Source organism: Rousettus aegyptiacus, unplaced genomic scaffold, assembly GCF_014176215.1.
Source record: "Rousettus aegyptiacus isolate mRouAeg1 unplaced genomic scaffold, mRouAeg1.p scaffold_m13_p_3, whole genome shotgun sequence".
Taxonomy (NCBI): domain Eukaryota; kingdom Metazoa; phylum Chordata; class Mammalia; order Chiroptera; family Pteropodidae; genus Rousettus; species Rousettus aegyptiacus.
In genome coordinates, this window is record NW_023416306.1 from 115264135 (window position 1) to 115286640 (window position 22506).

General features: G+C 35.9%; 2 pseudogenes; one reads left to right on the plus strand and one right to left on the minus strand.

Annotated features, from left to right (window-relative positions):
* The first annotated feature begins 398 nt into the window (after nucleotides 1-398).
* On the plus strand, nucleotides 399-22503 carry LOC107514522 (annotated as a pseudogene).
* On the minus strand, nucleotides 10163-10281 carry LOC118600806 (annotated as a pseudogene).
* Nucleotides 22504-22506: the final 3 nt, after the last annotated feature.

Consider the following 22506-nt stretch of genomic DNA (forward strand, 5'->3'; position numbering starts at 1 on the left):
GTTAAATCAGTGCCTGACACATGCTAAGCTTTATACAGATTTATTAACGATGGTTGGAAGTGATAGGTTGACAAATTCCAGCTTATTCGAATTAGAAATAATTTCCTAATAATTACAACTTATCAAGTGAAGAAAAGGATATCCCCAAAACTAGTGTGCTCTCTAGTGGTTGATTTTTAGGCAAAATCTTGAATGACCATTTTTTACGTTATTAGTCACCTGGTCACACCTTATTGTGAGGTAGCCTGGAAAATATTGCTTTTCCTAAGGAAGAAGGTAGAAGGACACTGGGGGCACCCAGCAGTCTCTGCACAGGCTTAAGCACAATTCTGAATAACCATTTTTGTCAGGGACCTTGCAGAATTCCTAAATTACAAGAGGTTTACCTAGATGATCTAGAATCTCTGCTTGTTAATTCATAATATAATTACTAGGTTCTCCAAGTAGATATAACAGTATTTTATAAAACTTTTTTATAATTGTTTTTGTTTTGAGAAACACCCACTGGTATATATGCAGAATTTTCAAATGTGAACGGAGATGGTTGTTAAGAGGAAGTAAATGAGAAAAAGTCGGTATTATTTTATCTGACACTATTTTATGTTTGTTTTTGGTTCCTCCATAGTTGCCTGGGCCCCAGGAAGAAAAATACCTGTGTTTGGGGTGGTTTTCAAAATATTCCACTACTACTGCTGCATTGACCAATCAGAATGTAGGGCTGGAGCAGAGTCCAGGAGATCCTCTGCTATGCTAGGCAATAAACCCTTCAGTTGCTTAGAGGGTAAGCAACTGAGGAGGGTCCTGAGGAAAAAGAGTCAGGCAGGGGAGGAGAAACTCAGGTTTGAGACAATGGTTGCTCTTGAGCAAGTGTGGAAATAGTTTAATATTTGAGTAACCGACTTAGTAATCAATCGACCCTGCCAACGTCCTGGATGGAAGACAAACTAGCTATTATATTGTTTGCCTAGGTGTCGTGTTATGCCCGTAATTAAAAACTCCAGGCCCTGAGAATGAAATTATTAGTATAGTTTAACCTAATGGTTGTTTAAAAGTCATGCGACCCAGCCAGACTACCTTGTCACAAAGTAACACTGCTCCTACGCGGAAATAATTTTACATCGCTAACCAATGAATTACCAAAGCATTTTTCCCTATTACTTCAACCCTGGGACCCAATCCAACAAAAAACGATGGAAAGAATAGGACTTCTCTATCGATTGACATACATTCTAACCAACTTACGACGGAAGGAGAGCGCGCCTCCGCAAATCATCATCCAATCAGCACACAGCAGCAGCAGCAGAGGCGGGGCTTGTGGAAACGGCCACCGCAGGGTTGGCGGCCTTGGGAAGGAGCAAAGATGGCGGAGTGACGAGTTTTGTGGTGTTCCGGCCTGTAGGCCGGGGTGGGCCGGACTTCAGGCGGTCGAGTGCCTCTGCTGGCTCGTGCGAGGTAAGCCTAGAAGGCCAGTGACGGGGGAACGAGTAGGTGGCGTAGCCCAAATCGGCGAAGTACAGGGTACAGGAGCGCGCGGAGCTTTCCTGCAGCTGGCGCGGGCATAGGCCAATGTGCGTTTCTGCCGGAGCTGTCCCAGGGAGGCCGCACCCGCCTTCGGGGTCTGTCGGATCACCCCTGTCTCGGACGCGCAGCTGTCCGTCTTAGTACCATGCCTTCGGCTGCCGGCTAATTCCCCGGTAATTGCATCCACGCGGGTGTATATCTGGCAGCAGCTGCGTGGGCCATCGGTTTACCTTTTGAAGAATATCTTTTATAGCCCTCGCCTCACCGCTTTGTGGTCACTGTTTTGCCTGAGGCCCCGGTATCAATCCAGGCCTACTCCGGCTCAATATTTTGTGTCTCTGGTCCGTTGACCTTGAGATTTTATTTAACACGTACGCTCCATGATTTTAATTTGAGTCTGTATGTTTCACGTTCTTTTGCTACCCTTACTATATTTATTCGTTCCCACTCGTACCTCTCCTACTTAAGATTTGAGTAACAGCTTTGTCCTTGTGCGACCTAATAATTGCCTAATGCCCTGTTAATCTCGACTGACTCTAAGTCTCGGTAGAATTCACCGTTGTTTGTTTTGCAGAAATAAAGAAGTCACTGTACAATTTTTGGTTATTTTTTAAGTCGAGCATGAGTTTGAGGAATTATTAGAACGTAATTTGGGTAATGTGTATCGCAAAGTGTTGTCAGGCATTTGTATTCGTTTTTTGTTTAACATTACGGGGTATCTCGTAATTTGGAGTGTTATAACCCCTCACTCGGTCTTTAAATTCTGGGAAAGATTCCAGTTATTAGATATCTGAATTGGTGAAATCTGTTTAAAACTGGCATGTTAGGTGGGTCCAGTTCGAATGACATATAATACAAATGAATGTTTCTCGTATGCTCTTTGCTGGCCCTGGATTTAGCAAAACTGAAAATACCAGGTAAAGAAGCAGTTCCAAATAAGACCTTTCTGTTGATTTTGTTGGGAGTAGTTTTTTAATTTCATCCATGAGGAGAAAAAAGGGGCAGAGGAAAGGAAAGGAACATTTTTCTTACCTTACAAACAAGAAGGAAGTGGTCATCTATACTAAAAAAGAGGTATTTTATGGGGAGAAGAGGGTCCATAGCATCATCATCAGAGGGGACAGTGTTCCATAAAAACTCGAGAACCACTGCTTCAAGACTTTTGACATCTTTATAAAATTAATGCCAGTGCAAGTAGAGAATAACTTTTGATCATTTCTTCTGAATGATTTTTGCTAGTGTTTTTTAGAATAGCTCGATTCATTTGAATAATTTTGCGCATGAATGCATATAACAAGTAGAAGCTGTATCCTTTTTGTAATGTTCTTTTTATTTTTCCCTATCATTGGAAGAACATTTTCCTTGGCTTTTAGGTACTTTTACATTCATCTCGGAAAGAAAACAAAATTCTGAACTCAGGATTTCGCAAGTGAGTAAAATAGTGGCTAATACTTCCAAATACTGTTTAAGCCCCTTAGTAATAGCTAGAAAGAAGTGGAAAAATAAACCATTAGCTTCAACTGGAGATGAACATCAACTTTGACTGTAAATTATTGATAATTAAGCTAAGCCTTTTCAGCAAAAGCAATTAAGTAAAAAGAAAAAAGAAAAACCACCATTTGCCCAAACCAATAATTTTTTTTGGATAAAGAAAAAATACTGATTTAATTAGATTGAAGTTCAACTGATAAAATGTTAATAGGCAAATATTATAATATATACACTTAAGTTTTAATTATAGACAAATATTAATATTTTAATCTTTAATTTCTAAAGCATTTCAGTATACCTTTAATATTCCTACGTATGAGTCTATTCTGTGCCAAGTGTTGGTATCTTCTGAATTCACCACAGAATAAGTTCTGTTGCTCAAAGAGCAAGAGGTGATATTTGCTTATTTCATAACTGACATTAGCTTATCTGCAAAATAGGGTTCATACCTACTATATTAGTTTCCTAATGCTGCCATAACAAAGCACCACAAACTGAGTGACTTAGAACAACAGAAATTGTCTCACAGTATTGGAAATCATACATCAAGACCAAAGTGTTTGAGAGGGCCATCCTTCTGCTGAAGGCATAGGGAATGATCTATTCCAGACCTAGTTTTTAGTAGTTCCGTGGCTTGTGGCAGCATAACTCCAGTCTTCCACTGGTATTCTGAGTGTGTGTGTGTGTCCTAAATTCAGTCGATTAGATTAGGGCCCACCTTATTCCAGTATGACCTCATTTTAACTAATTACTTTTGCCGTGACTATTTCAAGTAAGGTCACATTTTGAGGTACTGGGGCTTAAGACTTCAACATACGAATTTGGGGAGGACACAGTTCAACCCATAACATCTACTTAGTTATATACCATGATCATATTCTATGAAAATCATTCAAGGTAGGACTGCTTTAAGGATTAAAATTGTGTATACCACTCATATAAGATACTTAGTCAAAATTATAGAGACAAAGTAGAATGGTGGTTGCCAGGGACTCCAGGGAGGGAAAATCAGGAGTTTTTTAATGGGTACAGAGTTTCAGTTTTGTAAGATAAAAAGTCTGAGAATGGTAGTGGTGATATTTTCAGAACAATATGAATGTACTTTATACCACTGAACTTTTTAGAAGGGTTAAGGTGGTAAATTATCTGTTATGTATATTGTACCACAATTTTAAAAAATTGAAAAAAGGTAAATTCCATATATATATATATATATATATATATATATATATATATATATATATTTATTTATTTATTTTCCCACCACCACCATCATATTAGGAAAAGGAATAGAAACTTTTGGGGCCAAATGCCCTTTAGGTGATAGGCTTATCATATGCCCTTTAGAGAAGAGGCTTTATTGCTTGGATGTAGAACCTTAATTAAGTCTAGATACACAGTAATAGAAACTTGACATAGGTATAGCACAATATTGGTAACAATCTAAATATTGAGCTATAGGAAACTGATGTAAATAAATGCAAGTGCTTCTGAACCTACAAGGTAGCTTTAATTCTGATACAGAATGATCTCTAATATACATTAAATGGAAAAGCAAGTTGCAGGATAAGGTGTATAGTGTGCTGTCATTTGTGAGGAGGGAATAAATCTACTTATATAGATGTTTCGTAGTTGTCGAATATCTCTAAAAGGATATGCAAAAAACACTGTACACCTTCTAGTACCTTTTCCTATCATATGCATTTGTTACCTTTCAAGTATTAATTTAAAATATTCAAAGAAAGGAAGCAATAAATACTTGGTAAATGACTAAGAAGTTAAATTTTTGCTCAGGCAGTAATTTTACATTAGTGTAGTCTATATCTGGGGATAGAAACTGTCCAGTAAGCCCAGCACTTTTTTTTAATAAGACAGTTAAAAACTTAATTTGAATGACACTGATATCCATTGTATTTTGTGAAATGTGTTCTGAATTTATTTATATAACAAAGTAAGAAAGGCATATATAACTATCATATTATCATTTTTCTTGTCCTTAGAGGAAGCAAAGTGTATTCGTTATATATTGATCCGTAACAGATTACCCATCCTTGTATTCCTGCAATAAATCTCACTTGGTCATAGAGTATAATCTTCTTATGTATTATTGAATCCAGTGTGCTAATATTTTGTTGAGAAATTTTGCATGCATGTTCATCAAGAATATTGGCCTGTCGGTTTCATGTTTGCTAAGATGTCTGTTTGGTGTCGGTCTCAGGACAATGCTCGTTTTGTAAGATGGGTTTGGAAGAGATCCTCTTTCTTCAGTTTTTAGAAATAGTTTAAGAAGGATAGGTATTAATTCTTTAAATGTTTGGTAGAATTCACCATTTGATTCTGGACTTTGTAGGGAGTTTTTTGATGCCTTCTTCAATTTCATTGGTAGTGATTGGTCTGTTTAGATTTTCTGTGTCTTGTTTTAGTCTGAGGTTTACACGCTTCTAGAAATCGTTCCATTTCTTATAGATTGTTGAATTTGTTGGCTTACAGTTGTTCTAAGTATTCATTAATGATTCATTGTATTTCTGTCCTTTGTTTGTTCTTCCTTTTCTATTCCTTTAAGTAGAAGGTTAGATTGTTTTTGAGACATTTCTTGTTTCCTGAGGTAAGCCCATATTGCTATGAATTTCCCTCTTAGGACTGCTTTCAGTGTGTCCCGTAGATTCTGGGTCATCGTGTTTTCATTTGTCTCAAGGTATCTTTTGATTTCTTCCTTGATCTTGTTGTTAACCTATTTATTGTTTAGTAGCATCTTATTTGGCATCCATTTGTTTGTGTGTGTGTGTGTGTGTGTGTGTGTTTGTTTTTAATTGTATTGATTTCTAGTTTCTTAACCATTGTAATTGGAGAAGACTCTTGATGCGATTTCAGTCTTAAATTTATTGAAACTTTTTGTGGCTTTTGTAGTCTTTTCTGGAAAATGTTCCATGTGTGTTTCATAAGAATGTTTATTCTGCTGCTTTGGAGTGAAATGCTCTAAAAATATCAATTCAGTCTATCTGGTCTAGTTTGTCACTGAATACTGCTGTTTCCTAGTTGCTTCTCTCTCTTGAAGATCAGTCCATTGATGTCAATAGACTGTTAAAGTCCCCCACTGTGAGTGTATTAGGGTCACTCTCTCCCTGTACGTTGGTCAATAGTTGCTTTATTTAGGTCCTCCTATGTTGGGTGCATCAGTGTTTACAAGGGTTATATCTTCTTGGAGTGATCCCTTTATCATTATGAAATGTCTTTTTGTGTCTCTCATTGCCTCTGTTTGAATGCCTATTTTGTCTGATGTAATTATTGCTACCCCTGCTGTTTTGTTTCCATTTTCATGAAATATCTTTTCCCATCCCTTTACTTGCAGTCCGTGCATGTCTTTCAGTCTGACTCGAGTCTCTGGTAGGCAGCGTGTCTTGCTTTCTTTTGCCAAGAATTATAATCCCCCCTTTTTTTCTTTTTCCTCCCAATTTAATGATTTTTAAAAATGACAGTTGACATTCAGTGTTCTTGTCTATTATTAGTTTTCGATGTACAGCAGAGTAGTTAGACATTTATAAAATTTGTGCAATAATCCCCATGATTAATCTGGTACCCAGCCGGCACTATACATAGTTGTTACAGTATTATTGACTGTATTCTCTAAGGTAGACTTTATGTCTCCATGATTACTTTGGAATTACCACTTTGTATTTCTTAATCCCTTCACCTTTTTCACCTGGACCCCCCAACCCTGCCTTTTCTCTGGCAACCATCAGTTGGTTCTCTGTTATCTATGAGCCTGTTTCTGTTTTGTTCATTTATTTTGTTCTTTAGATCCAACATAGATTAAGTGAGCTCATATGTAGTATTTGTCTTTCTCAGTCTGACTTATTTCATTTAGCATAATGCTCTCTAGAGCCACTCATGTTGTCGCAAATGGTGCAACATTACATACACGTTCCACGTCGTCTTTATCCAGTTGTTTATCCATTTCCACTGAGGTTTCTTCCATGTCTTGGCTATTATAGATAGTGCTGCCATGGACATCAGGGTGCATCTATCTTTTTGCATTAGTGTCTTGGATGTCTTTGGATACATACCTAGAAGTAGAATTGCCAGGTCATAAGATAGTTTTGTTTTCAATTGTTTAAGGAACCTCCAAACTATTTTCCATAGTGGCTGTAGCAATTCACATTTCTAGCAACTGGAGCATGAGGTTCCCTTTTCTCCACATCCTAGCCAACACTTGTTGTTTGTTGATTTGTTGATGATGGCCATTCTCACATTGTGGTTTTAATTTGCATTTTGTCTCACTGGTGACCTTGAGCATCTTTCCGTATGTCTGCTGGCCATCTGTATGCCCTTTTTGGAGAAATGTCTGTTCATGTCCTCTTGCCCCTTTTTAAACTTGTTTGTTTCTCTGCTGTTAAATGCTATGTGTTCTTTATAGATTTGAGGTATTACCCCCTTATTAGATGTGTAATTTTCAACTATCTTCTCCCAGTTGGCAGGTTGTCTTTCATTTTGTTGATGGTTTCTTCATTGTGTAGAGCTTTTTAGTTTGATGGAGCCCCATTTGTTTGTTTCTTTTGTGTCATTTGCCCATAGAGACCTATCCAGAAAGATGTTGCTAAGACTAATGCTAAAGAGTTTATAGCCTGTGTTTTATTCTAGGAGTTTTGTGGTTTTAGGTCTTAAATTTAAGTCTTTAATCCACTTTGAATTTATTTTTGTATATTGTAAGAAATTGGTTTAAATTTTTTTTTTTTTTTTTTAGCATGGTTCTGTCCAGTTTTCCCAGCATCTCTTATCGGAGAGTCTGTTTTTACCATCTCTTTACAGTATACATTGTAAATTCTTGTCTCCTTTGTCAGATTGATGGACCATAAAGGTGTGGGTTTATTTCTGGGCTATTTTATTACATTGAGATACTTTATGACCTAGTGAGATTTATTGCAGGAATCCAAGGATGTTTCAACATCCATATACCAATCAATGTGATTCATCAAAGAATGAAGGATAAAAATTGTATCCCAGAAAAAGCTTAACATCCTTGACAACAACTATCCTTTTATGATAGATACTCTCTTGGATTGTGTATCAGTAATCAGCAGTTTAGGTGGGGCTTTCTGGCTTAGGGTCTTTTATAAGGTTACTGTCAAGATATTGGTTGGGGTGGCAGTCATCTTCTGAACTGATTCCACGGTGGCTCATTCACATGGTTGGCAAATTAATACTGGTAATTTAAAGCCTCAGTTCCTTCCATTGTCAGCCTATTCCAGGGTTGCTTGAGTGTCATCATGATATAGCAACTGGCTTCTCCCAGGACAATAGGCAGAAGTCACAACCTCATCCATCATGACCTTGCCTTAGAAGTCACTCATTATCACTTTCTCCTCATTCTGTTGGTCACTATTTTGACACCATCTGGAGTTAATGCAGACCCCACAAATCAAAGGGCATAGTCTCTATCAGGACTGCCCTCACTTTGGATGCCAGTTGCATTTTGGAGGATTCTCAAACTTCTGACCAACTGGCTACAAATTCATGGATTGCCACTCAGTCATAACCAACTTTTGGTGTCGTAGATTTTCTTTATTTTTCTGTTTTCTATTCTATTTAGCGCATATATTTTTTTCCTTATTGCTAGCTTTCCGTTTAGTTTCTTCTTTTTCTAGTTATTTAGGGTGTAAAGTTAGGTGGTTAATAACTTTTTTCCTAATGTAAATGTTTACAGCTGTAAATTTCTCTCTTAGCACTGCTTTTGCTACATCCCATAAGTTTTAGTATGTTGTGTTTTTGTTTTCATTTATTTCAAGATATTTTCTGATTTCCCTTGTGATTTCTTCTTTGACCCATTGGTTATTTTGGAATGTTGTTTAATTTATGCTGCCTCGTTTACTGTAAATTCTAAGGATTTGGAGTCTCCCTCTCAAGGACAAAGGCCAGTTAAATTCTTTGTTTATACAGTAGTCACATAGATCAGCCTTGATGCTTTGTTAGAGGGGACTTTAAAAAAACGTAAATATCAGGAGGCAGTAATAACTGGGACCATCTTGGAGTCTGAGTACCACACAAAGTCATTTTACTCAGATCTAGCTAGCCCAAGTGCTAAATTGAAAGTTGTTTTCCCTTTCCATCCTCCCAATAAGTCAGATTTCCCAATACAAAGTGACTTTATGTACTCAACAGCACTAAACAGATAGCTACAGAGACCCAGAAGTGCCTAGTTAGGTACCAGGTTTACAGGGCTCTTATTTGTAAATTTTGTAGAACAGTGCATAGTTGTAGTTTCCTCACCTAACTCTAATCTTTATTTAAATTTTAAGTCATGTCGGCTAAGTATAGTTAAGAGCTCTGTTAATCATTCATTTATTCAATATATTTTTATCGCGTGCTTACCATGAGTCACACCCTATTGTAAGTACTTGGGATTCATCAGGAAACAAAAGTTCCTTCCAGGTAGAGCTTACATTTTAGACAAGACAGTAAATAAGAAACATAGTACCTCATGTAGTAGGATGATGTTATATGCTATGGATAAAAGGAGAAGTAAAGAGTAAGGTAAAGGGGAATAGTGGCAGTGTGTCTGTGAGTAGGATGGGGGGACAGTATAATCTTAAATAGGGGCTCAAAGTAGTCCTCATTAAGAAAATAACATCGGAGTAAAGGCAAAGATACCTGAAGTAAGAGTCTTCTCACAAAGGGAACAACCAGTAAAAAGGCTATAAGGTAGGAGCATGCCTGACATTCCAGGAAGAGCAAGCAGTCCACTGTGGTTGGAGCCCATGATGGGTAGGAGATAGAGTTGAGGACAGAAGAGATACAGTGTAAGGGGATGATGTAGATTTTATGGGGAATCGTAGGTCATTCTTTGGTCAGAACTTTGGCTTTTACTCCCTCCCTACCCCCAACCCCAACATTATGCCAATTATCTTTTCTTTAGAATTGAACTGCCTAACAGTTTAGGGGCTGGTGCAAGTTTTGAATAAGCCTGAGTAAGCTTATGTAATGAAATATCCCCATTGCCCATAGGGTTCTAAAGGCCTGTCTGTGGATCATCATTTTTTTCTTTTTACTTCACTGCTGCTTTTGCAATAAATGCAAATTCTATAGTTCTCTTCCTCCTGATTTGATTGAGTTAATTTACATTTGCCTTTCATAAGTTTTGTTTGTTTTTGTTTTACGCCTGCAGCACTCAGTCTTCCTAGGTGGTCTCCCATCCAAGTACTAACCAGGCCCAATCCCGTTTAAGTTCCACGATCAGACAGGATTGGGTGTGCTCAGGATGGCATGGCCGTTGTCACCTTTCATAGGTTTTGAATCAGAACTGTTTTGTCTTCTTTTTTTTTTTCCAATTTAATTTTTTAAATTTATTTTTATTATGGTGAGATGGATTAACGAAATCCATGTTTCAGGTGTACAGTTCAACAGTAAGGCATATATATAGTGCATTGTGTGTTCACTGCCCAGAGAACTCTTATCTTCAACCAAAATAGGTTATTCAAATTCTCTTTAGAGTTAAGGTGTTTTTTTTGATATATATGTGACATATTAAAAATGGAAGGGTAGGAATACTAGTTAGCTAATTGCTATCAGCCATGTTTGTAAGTCAGAGTAATTTATTAAGCTTTTGATATGTATCTGATTTTTTATTTTTTATTGTAGAATACACATACCATACAACTTATCATTTTAACCACTTTTAAACGTACAATAGCATTAAGTACATTCACGTTGTTGCCTTTACTACTGTCTATTTCTAGAACTTACCCATCATCCCAAACAGAAACTCAGTACCCATTAATCAATAATTCTCCATTCCCCCTCATCCAGGCCCTAGTAACCTCTATTCCACTTTCTCTTTGAATTTGCCTATTCTAGGTAACTCATATAAGTGCAATTATACAACATTTGTCCTTTTTGTATGATTTACTTTTGCAGATACTTGCAGTTTTATAAGTATTATGTTTAGCAGCAATGAACTAATGTTTCTACATGCTTGCATTTTAGATTTTACAAAATTTTTAGTGTTCAATGTTGGTATTATGTAGTTGAAATAACTCAGAGTAAGAGGATTCATATAGTTTTGAGTAATAAGTATTAGACATCAAATTTGGAGTATAATACTGCTTTTAAACGTGTTTTATATAGAATTATGGCTGTAAAACTTGGAGTACTTCATTCTATTTGCATAACAGGAAATCGATGTGTATATATCTCACTTTAAAATTTTTGTATAAATCTAGCTTTTTTGTTCCATGTTTATTTTTTTCTGGCTACTGCTTCTCTGATGAAGATACTAAATTTGGTGTTATGGTTGGACATTTTCTTTGATACAATGTGTAATCCAAAATATTGCCTTCTATGTGTTAAATATTTTTAAAAGTAAGCTCATGCAGAAACCTGTTTTAACCTTACTGTTTTTAATTTATTTTGTATTTCCAGGTATTTCTATGTTGTCTCATGGAGTGGGTCCTTCGTTTCTCCAGCCACTTTGCCTAATCTTGAAGTGTGGATATCCCTTCTCTATATTTACCTCCATGATTTGGATTGGAAAAGGCTGCTTTTCTTTTTTCTTCCACCTCTCAGTTCAGCACAGAGAAGCTCCTAGGATGCAGTCATCATGCTGACTTCTCCAGGAAGAAAGAAGCAACTGACATGTGTCTTCTGCTGCAATTTGCTTACTTGTAAAGAAATTATTTTGCAAGCTCAAGGCTGATTTGAAATAGGTGCTTAGATGGTAGTATTTGTGAATTCTTTACCTTTTGTTCCCAACAAGAAGATTGTGTAAATAGCAAGTATGGATGACATCAGGGTTTCTTTAATGTCTTCCAGTTTCAGCCATTATCATGATAAGCACAGTTGAGACTGCAATAGTGAATTCCAAGTATGTGCTGAAATTTGAAATGAAAGATATGCTAAAAAATTGCATTTTTTTCTCTAAATCCTGGTTCATCCTGTGACATAGATTAACTGGATAAGAACAAAGGTCCAACTTTGCAATAAAACATTTGGTGTGATGAAGCATAAAGAAAAAAAAATATCACAAAGTTAATTTCATATGTGAATAAACCATGAGTCTCTATAAATATTTTTACATATATAAATCTAAATTTTTGGTAAGAAGAGGGATTTTTCTCCTAGAGAAGGAACTGTTGTTCTTAGAAGACTTTGGACATTTGGTATTTTAAAATGTTTTTGTTGTTGTTCTTCTAAGGAAGAACTCGCATTATGCAGATAAATGCTAACCCTGTGAATGCATTTTTGGGTTTTAGTGAAAGGTTGGTAAAAGGAAACAAGAGTGTTGAGTCTAGCGATGGAACCATATTCACCTCTCATTCTTCTTTGTGGGGTTTTATATAGCACTTGAGACTTGGTTTTCCATGCTGCTAAGGCTGGAAGAAAAGTGGCATAAGTGGTTTTTCTGTTCCGAAGATGCGATGGACCCTACAGTATATCTTTCCTTCAACTTTGGACCTGGAGGAATGGGAAAAAAATGAGAAGTTTCAATACAATTCCCTTCTCCTAAGAAAAAGAAGTGAAAATGCCTTATGCAGCTCCACCTGACTTTATGGCATTTTACATTCTATAGCTGTCTTTTTTTGTGAAAGCATAAATAACTTTTCTTTTGACCTAAAATCTATACTTGGATATTTTATTTTTCTAGACTATAGCTATAATGTTAAGCTGAAAAGTCTGGGACTCAGGTAACTTTCCCCAGTTGGAACTGAACTTTCTCATCAGAGAATGGGCCTATGAAGCAGTGTTCCCAAACTTGTGGTTGGGTCATTGTAGATTTAGAAGAAATTCAGGCTGTGAAAAAAAACCTCAAACGAAAATAGTTCCAATCAAAAATATGGATCTTGCTTTCTTGAAACTAATACTATATGATGAACAGTATATATAGTGTAAAGCTGTTCTTGCTTAAAAATCAACAGAGGATCAGTATATAAATTGTTCAGGTGTTTACATAAGAAAAATGAAAACTTTTGAGTCTTTGAGTAGAGAATTTAAAACTTCTTAGGTAAAATTAAGAACAAATCTCCCTAGATCATCTCTGTAATTGAGGAATGTTTGCCCAATGCCGTACATGCTATGATGCTGAAAACTTAGGGCAGATTTACCAAGATTTGAGAATAATAGAAATGGCCAAAAATGAGAAATGTTGAACACATTCCATGATTAGTTTAATTGGTCAGCCAATTTGAATTGGCATAAAAAGGGTTTTGGTAAAATAATTATATAGGTAAAATATTTCTTTCAATGGAGGGCAGTTACTGAATGGTAAAACATAGCAGAAAACTTGGTAAAGAAAACTAAGTTAAGTAACTTCCTAGCCACTTCCTCATGTTTTAGTATTTTGGAATTGTTAAAGATAAAATGGAACTTACATACATGGGTTCCATTGGTACATTGAGAATATTATATTATGGAGAATTTGTACCTTCAGTTGTTACTCATTTTCCCTGTGTCCTTTTGGCAACTTTTTGGGTAGGATCATTTGGCAGGAAATAGGGACCTTGTACTATCAGTACCAGTGAAACCATCTCTGGCCCACTTGTTTGAATCTATTATCACACTCAGCTTCTCCAGTTGCTTTATATTTTTTCATTCACAGCTAAGAGAACCACCATTTAATGCTTGCTCTTGTTTTTGCATCTTGTCATCAGATGGCATTCAACAAAAATGTATATTCCAGTTGTACTTGCACAGCATTTACGTAAATACATCTTTATTTTTTCCTGGTCTGTTTTGGTCCCCTTCTTAATGGCAAAAGCTATAATTTTAGGCATGACTGTGCCTCGATCTATAGCCGTGCCTACTTACTTTTGCTCATCTACGTTAGCTGGAAATTTATCTTTTAAAAAGTTAAAAATGGGGTATGTGCAATAGAACTATATATATATGTATATTTTAATACTTGTGGACAAATGTTACAAGTTGTTGAAGAACAACAAAATCACCAATGTCTTCCATTTTGAGATGTGTATAGTTTTGTAAGCATTAGTGCTTGGTAGCATATTTGTAGTGCCATGTTAGGGTTAGTGCATGAGCCTAGTAATTATTTAAACTTCAAGATGAATTATTATAGTAATAGTGTAAAAAGAGTGGAAAATCTATACCTTTTCTCTTTTCATAAATTTCTGTAGCCATGATAATTTCTCCCTGGGGAAAGGAGATTAGCCCAGAAAGACTCATTTATGAATAGAAATGTGGGGTTACAATATGAAATGCTGTGTTTGAGGATATTCAAGCTTTTTGTCTTTTGAAACCTCAAATCAAAATAAGGCCCCATTTCCTGTTTCTGCTCTGCTCTCAGTTTGAGGTTAGATAGTTCTTATGCTGTTTATACATTGTATGTCTTATAGGTTTATTATTTTTCCCACTCCTTTTGCATCAAGAAAGTATATTTTGCATTTTGTACTGATATGCTATGTTAATTGCTTAACTGAGTGCTTTCTAATCTGCAGACCATTTACATTTCCTGTCTGCAGCATGCAAGAACACTGGTCAGTAGTTCATAGTGTCCTAGGTTAATCTGTGCAGGCTTTTCCTCTTTCCATATCTGAACTGAATATTGATAGGATTCCAGGCCTTTTCATGAGAATTTGAAAAGGAGCCGATGGAGCCTACCCAGGTTGCCATGTAATAAATAACTTTTGCTTGATTATAGTAAGCCACCTTAAACAGCTTTCACATTTTCTACTTTTCTTGTAGACATAAAAGGTTTTTATTCTGAAAGCATAAGATAGCTTTCTGTAGAAAAGAAATTCCTACTTCTAAAAGCTGCCTTGTGAACTTGGAAATGGCAGTTTTCTGAGGTGATTATTTAAAAATCGGTATTAGGAGAGTCCGGGATTTATTGACACAGATTGTGCAGTTAGCATGATAGGAAATGCAAAACTATTTTAATGTGGTATGTCTCATGTGTAGAAGCAAGCTTAGATAAGTAGTTTCTTTGGCAGCAGATCTCCAGGGACCCAGGTTCAGATTCTTACAGTGTATTTTCAATAGTTGTACTCTTGGCTCAAGTAGTTTAGTGCCTGCGAGAATCCATTTCTGAAAAGCATTTAAATATTTTTTAAATACCTCTGAATAGGTAATGAATGCAAAATAGCACAGTATATAGGAAAGGGTATTTCCTGTTGAAAAAAAAAAAAAAAAAAGCCATAAAATAATTTTCAAGAGGTAGCAATAAGTTTTGCATGTATAATAGGTTTCATTAACAAGGTTGTACAGTAGAATAAGTATTACTACTTTGAGCTTGTGAGGCTCTGATTAACAGTTGCACAAAAAAAAGTGTTCTGGATAAAGAGCATATAAAAAGGTACTTTTAAAACTATGAATGTATATGACTATATCAGTGTATGAGAAATAGCAAGTTTTGCGTAAGTTAAAGACCCTATTTGTTTCATAGAGCAGAGGGTTAGAGCCATTGGATGAAACTTTTCTAGTGCTTAACCTGGAAACAAATGTACTCCTAATGTAGCCCCACTTAAGATGTCATGTGGGGATTTTGCTTATGATATTCCTTTTAACATCAGGCTAATAGCGTACTTTTTGCTTTGTCACCTACCCTTTCTCCATTCGTTTCCTGGCTGCATTTTTAAAAAGGAAAAGTTTGTTGGTTGTGTAGTTAGGGTTAAAAAAAAAAACCACCAATAACTTGGATAGCTGGCTTTTCCTCATGCGTATGGTTAGTTTAGGGGAGTTAGAATTTAAAGGTGTAAAACAAAAGGATTGAAGGGAGTAACCAAAGATAATATGTTGGGTTTTTTTTTAACCTTGTCTAATGTAGATGTGCCACTATAGGCCTATGATCTGTGACTGCTTATTTTCAGAAAGAACCCAGCAAACTAGTTTCTTGATCTGAGGAATCATACAGCTCACATCAGGGCACAATAGTGGAATGAGGGTGACTTCTTATTCTCTTTTACTTCATGTCGACTTGGCCATTTAGCATCTTGAAGATCCCTAAAAAGATTTGGTCTATGTTCCCTGTTTTCCAAGGGCAGGGGTAGGGGTACTAAAAGTGAAGTAGATCTAAGAAAATAGTCTCTTGAATATTTAATTCTTATATGGCAACTCCAAAGGAGAGGGAGAAGTCTATATTAAATTGATTATAGCTCCTCTTTATATATCCTACACATACATCAGTGGTATTAGAGACACTGGAATAACCAAGAATATTCAGGCATTTGCATGATCATGAGGATACCACTGCATATTACTGTGATGTCAACAGTTTAATTAGAACAATTAAAGATGACCCTTGATGGCCATGTTAATAGTTCTAAATGCTAAAATGCACTACAAGTTTTGGTAGTCTCAAAGTATGCAGTTACTTTTCAATGTTGTGGTCTCATGTTTACTTTTTGTATACCCGTGATATGCAAAATATGAAGAGACCCTTGGCCTCCAGGAGTTTACATTCTCATGGTGCTGCTGGTGCAAGCAAATTACTTGTTTATTCAGAACATTGCTTGGCTATTAATTACACCATATTTGGAAGGATCCCTGGCCAACAGTTTTCAAAAGCAGAGGGCTATGCTAATTTCAGGGCATTTTTGAGTTTACATTGTAGCTCTGCTGTTCGTAAACTCCTTTTCCCCAGGGAGCTGTGCAGGTAATGCTCATTAATGTGAACCAGAAAAACCGTTCTACTCAAGAGCATCTTCACCATCCCTATACCACCTATGCTCCTCTACGATTCAGCACTCAATAAATAGCCAAGAAAACTTACTGCTCAAGAAGACTGTGCATCTCCTGATTCTTTTCCCAGAGTTTTTATATCATTCTATACCCAAAAGGACCAGGATTTGCAGTTAAGCCTTTTATAACTGAACAGTGGTCCTAATTTTAACCCTTTTTGTGTTTTGTACCTCTATTCTGAAGTAGTGTGATAGATGTAGACTACCAGCCTGCATTTCTAAGCAATCACTTTATTAACCCACATTTTTGGAGTTGCATGTGTCTTTGTTATTTATTGTAATCTGAATCAAGGGGTTTACTCTGCATGTTTATTAAAATTGGGTCTGAATGAAAGTGCAAGCAATAGTGGCAGGCCCGTGACTTTGATTTTAGAGTACTAATATTCTAATGCATGACTGTAAATGTCCAGTGTTATGTGGTTACTAGTAATTATATATGTGCATTTACTAATAGTGAAGCAATAGAGATTTAAATAGCTTGACTTTATTGTTTGGATTATTTTTCATTTTCTAATTAAAAGTTATCTTACTTCCACTGAAAATGGGAGCTAGAAGATAAACAGGGGGAACCACAAGACATTCAAACTGTAATAGATCATAACAGTGCTTACCCTCTAACCTCCTGCCTGGTTCCATTAGTCCCCAAGCATGTTTTAAAACAATACAAAAGGCATAAACTAAGCATGTTGAATAAATAAGCTGCTATGTCTATAATAATCAGAAAGATGTGCAGAGTTTCAGAAAGGGTAGGAAGTAGGGAATACCATTGTGGAGTTTGTGAAGTAATTAGGTATGGGGTTTGTCTCAAAGTGTATGTAGCTTAAGTTTGCATCTCTTTAAACTAGTATCTTGGAAGTGAATAGAGGCAATATGCACATATTTAATATGTTCCAGGATTTTCAGATAACTAGGCAATGTTTGTATGGTACTGGTATTGACCAGCCATAAAAGATCTCTACAGCAAAGGAGACCATTCCATTGTGTGGAAATAATCCTGAAAATAATGACATCTGTGGTTTGGTTTATCTTTTGTCACTGTATTACATTAAGAATTTTTTTGTTATTTTTAATAGCCAGAATTTTATTCTTGATATTTTGGTCAGAGTACATAGTTTGTTGCCTAAAGATTTTGATACTAGGTAAACAGGAGCAAGTTTTCACATTTTGGCAAAAAAAAAAAAAAGGGAAACCTTGCCATTTACTTGTTTGATGAAGAAAATACTGAGGTAGCTTAAAATTTTGAGAAGATTCCTGACTTTGGAATAACTCACAACTACAAGTGATTATGACAAAGTACAAATGGAATTCATTATATCTGAAAGAGGCCTAAATATAAATCAGGATTAGACTAGATGTTTTTTACTAGACTCCTTCCAGGTTGAAAAATAATTTTTCCAAATTATTTTAACCTCATTTCCTTTGCTGCGGGAGTTCACTCTGGATACCTTTTGAAATATTAAGTGTAATGGTATCTTTCCAGTAGTTCAGAATTGAATTAGACTTGTAGCCACTGCAGGGTTCGGTCTCCACTCAAATACAGGAAGTGAGATGTCATATCCCATAGGTAAATTTTCTGTTTTTCATTCATTGATATCATGTCTGTTAACCAACAAATACAATAAAGATTTCTCATTTTTTTCCTGTGGCATTTTAAAAGTTATACCAAATACTACAGATTTCTCCAGGAACCCATACTCCTAAGTCAGAAGAGATATCTTAAGGTTACTAACAATTTTCAAAAGATTTTGTCTCCTGTGGTGATAGTATGCTATGCCATTGATAAAAATACATTTTTCTGTTAGATAAAAAAGGTATTCTTGTAATACATTGTCATCAGTTCTTAAACAAAAATAATTGTCTTGGCGCTTCCCTAAAGTCATTCATCCTTTGTAAGTAAAAAATATTCATACTAGAGTACCTTTCACATAGATTTTTATGTACTGTCCTGTTAAATACAATTGTTGCTCACTGATTTTACTTGCTCTTTGCATCTTCATTGCACCATTGGTATATGTGATGTTAAAAATTTTCATTGAATGTTTAGTCTTAGGAAAAGCAGTTTGCTTTTTAATCTATGCATCTTTGGGATTTTAGAAGAGTTTTTTTTATTCTTTGATGTAAAAAGGAACTGCTTTAAGAGTTGGACTCTGCACATGTGTGTGTGTGTGTGTGTGTGTGTATTTTTGGCAATAAAGCAGCATGGGCTGAGAATGCACTAAAATTTCACTGTGTTACTTGGAATGGGTCGTTTCTAATAATACAGTAAATAATGGAGATGGGAAAGGAACCTATGCACAGACCTGTGCTGAGGTAGGCTCCAGATGTCAAAAATGAAACAGACAAAGGACCCAGGTTTCCTGATACTCAAGATGCAGTTGTTTCACAGGTCTAGTCCAAGGATACAAGCAGCCGTCTGAAGAAAGAGGGGCATCCCATTTAAACTTAGGCCATTCCCCTTTTACCTTTGAGGCCAACCTATACTAGGTCTATGAGCAAATAAATGTTTCTGCTAAGGAAATACTGAGCTAGGTACAATAATAACTATTGCAGGGAATCCTATCTGAAATATATAAAGCATTTAAGATCCTTTTACGTTTAATATTTAGATGCTGACAAAGTTAACTAAAGAGGTTTTAACAATATATAAAGAGATCCTTGATTCAGGGGAAAGGAGTTTTTTAGGGTTTTTTTCCCCCAAGTATGAAATAAACTATTACAAACTTCCTTGGGATAGGCTATTGTCAAATAGACAAAAGCTTTGTGTTTTGGGGCATGACTACTATGTAATGCTTCTTTTGGTCTATATAAGACTTATTCATTTAACATATACTGATATACTCCACTTCCAGGTACTGCACTAGATATTGGGGGTTACAATAACAGAGATGGTTTCTGCTGTTAAGGATCTCAAAAGTACAATTCAGGGACTTTTGATATGCAATTTTACTGTTCTTATAACTACATGGAATTTTGAAACTATTATTCAACATACATAAAATACTAAATGGTATCAAACTGTAGTAAAGTAGCCTTAGAATCTGTTAATATCAGTCACCTATCATCGATTTTGTTAGACTTCCAGAGCTCTTATACCACCTAAAGCATGTTTAAAAAGCCAACCATTTGTACAGCATACAAAATACAGTAACTTATAATTTATAACTCCCATCTCCATTGTATAGTGCCAAGTGGGTACTAGGCTAATCAAGGAGATCACTTTGTAAATTATATAAATGCCTAACCACTGTGCTGTAGACCTGAAACTAATAAAATATTGAATGTCAACCATAATTGGGAAAAAGATTTTGTGGAAGTATCAGTATAACATTTACAGAAGGCATAACACTGAAATTATAACTGCACATGCCCTTTGACTCTGTTCCACTTTGGGAATCACTCCTACAGAAATATCAGTACAGATATATATGCAAATACAAGGATCCAACATAAGAGTGGTTAAATTTTGATATGTTCATTGAATCATACGCAAGTGCTAAAAACAAATGTGCATGTGGGCTGGTATAGAAAATTGTCCAAAACAATGTGAAAAGCAGGTTGCAGAATGTTAAACATAAAGTTGCCTTTATGGCTTTTTCCGTAAGCAGCCTGAGGTGACATCTGAAAATGGTTCACTATTCACTTGACTCAGAAAACCCCACAAAATCATGCAAATCAAGAGGTTCAAATTTTCGTGTTTACTTTAAGAACACTCATGAAACTGCCCAGGCCATCAAGAGTATGCATATCCGAAAAGCCACCAAGTATCTGAAGGATGTCACTTCACAGAAGCAACGTGTGCCATTCTGTCATCATAATGGCGGAATTGATAGGGGCCAAACAGTGGGGCTCGATACAGGGTCCGTGACCTAAATAGAATGCTGAATTCTTGCTACACATGCTTAATGCAGAGAGTAATGCTGAACTTAAGGGTTTAAAAGATTCTCTAGTCATTGAGCACATCCAGGTAAACAAAGCTCCCAAGATGCAGAGCTCCAGGGCGGATTAACCCCTACTTGATCTCTCCTTGTCGCATTGAAATGATCCTTACTGAAAAAGAGCAGATTGTTCCTAAACCAGAAGAGAAGGTTGCACAGAAGAAAAAGATATCCTAGAAGAAACTGAAAAACAAAAACTTAGGGCCCAGGAGTAAATTTAGTATCAAATAAATGCTAATAAAAGTAAAAAAAAAAAAAAAAAAAAAAATTGCCTTTATGTCTTATCTGTGTATATCCTCATGCTTAAGTTATAATAGTATTTATCAAGCATTTACTATGTGTTAAACACTACTCTACATTATATTAACTTATTTTTAATCCTCACTATATCCCTCATTAGTTCTTAATCCCTATTTTACAAGAAAAATTTAAATACATTCTTCAAGTTCACTGCTAACAAGTATGTACCCAATGCACAATTTGAATCCAAACAGTCTGACTCTAGAGCCTGCTCATTTCCTAGGACACTATATTATGTTGCTCAAAAATGGAAAGTAGTGTACACCCTTTATTGTGTCATTTATATCTGCATGTTTTTCAAGAGTGAGCATGTAATTTGTAATTGAAAAAAGAAATCTATTTAAAACCAGCCAGGTTAATTTGATGTCAAGTTCAAGCATTTAATTTTTTATTGAAAGTGTACTAAAAAGGCAAATCCAAAGGTTAAAGAAAATAGCTACATAAGAACACCTTTTAAATTTAGATAAAGGACATAAACTGAGGCAGACATACCCACATGCACAAATAAAAACCCCAGGATGATTCAATATAGTACTGATTTTCTGGTATTGCCAGAGGCTTCATCCTTACTTACAAAACCAAATTTTGCAATACAAAAGCGTAAAGCAAATCAATTTAAAATACTTTTAAGGAAAATATCCTCTATACTGTATAAAATGTTAAGAATCTGCTATTTAAAAAAATCTGCTAGCTACATCTGAACCAAGTTAACTTCTCTGTACTACTGCTTAGCCGTATCATCTCTTGGTTGTGCTAGTGTCGGATCCTTTAGTGGTAGGCTGGCAGTCACTCCTACCCATTTTCTACAGAACTATAATGAGGTTCTGAAAAAGAACCTCATTAGTTCTTAACATTCTCTGATCCTCTCGGAGGCCTCCTTTGAAATGCTTCAAGGGCTTCTCACTGTTCTTGAAATAAAAACAAACATCCTTCGGGAGTCCAGTAAGGCCTTGCACCTTCTGGTCTCTACCCACCAAAACTCCTGCAGGCCTTCTAGGGGCCTCGCAGAGTCTTTATACAAATTGTTCCCTCTACCACTTCATTAACTCCTACTTATCTTTCAGACCACTGCTGAAACTTCACTTCCTCACAGAGGTCTTCCTTGACCCCCAGACTAGGTAGGTCAGTTGCGTGCTACATGTGCTTGTAGCTCTATGTCCCTTTTTTCAAACATTTACTAGTTGTAATTTTACATGTCTTCGTATGGTTATTTGAATGTCCATCTCTGACTAGATTATAAGCTCTGTGAGGGGAGAATGACTATTTTTGCTTACCTTTTATCCCCAGTAGCTAGCGTCTTTATTAAATTAATAATATAACCTACTGAGCCAAAATGCTATATAAGGCAAACTATGAGAAAACAGCATTTCAGTGAATGTTTGATGTTTTATTATTCTTTTCATTATCCTATTAAGCTGTTTCCAACTAAAGAGAAAAAAAACTACTATCCAACTTGAATATTACCTACAGAATATGTATGTACCTGTATTTTACATTTAAAAAATGATTCTCAGTATTCATATAACAACTGTTCCATGTAGGAATCACAGTAGTCAGCATTAAGTACAACTTTATTTTCA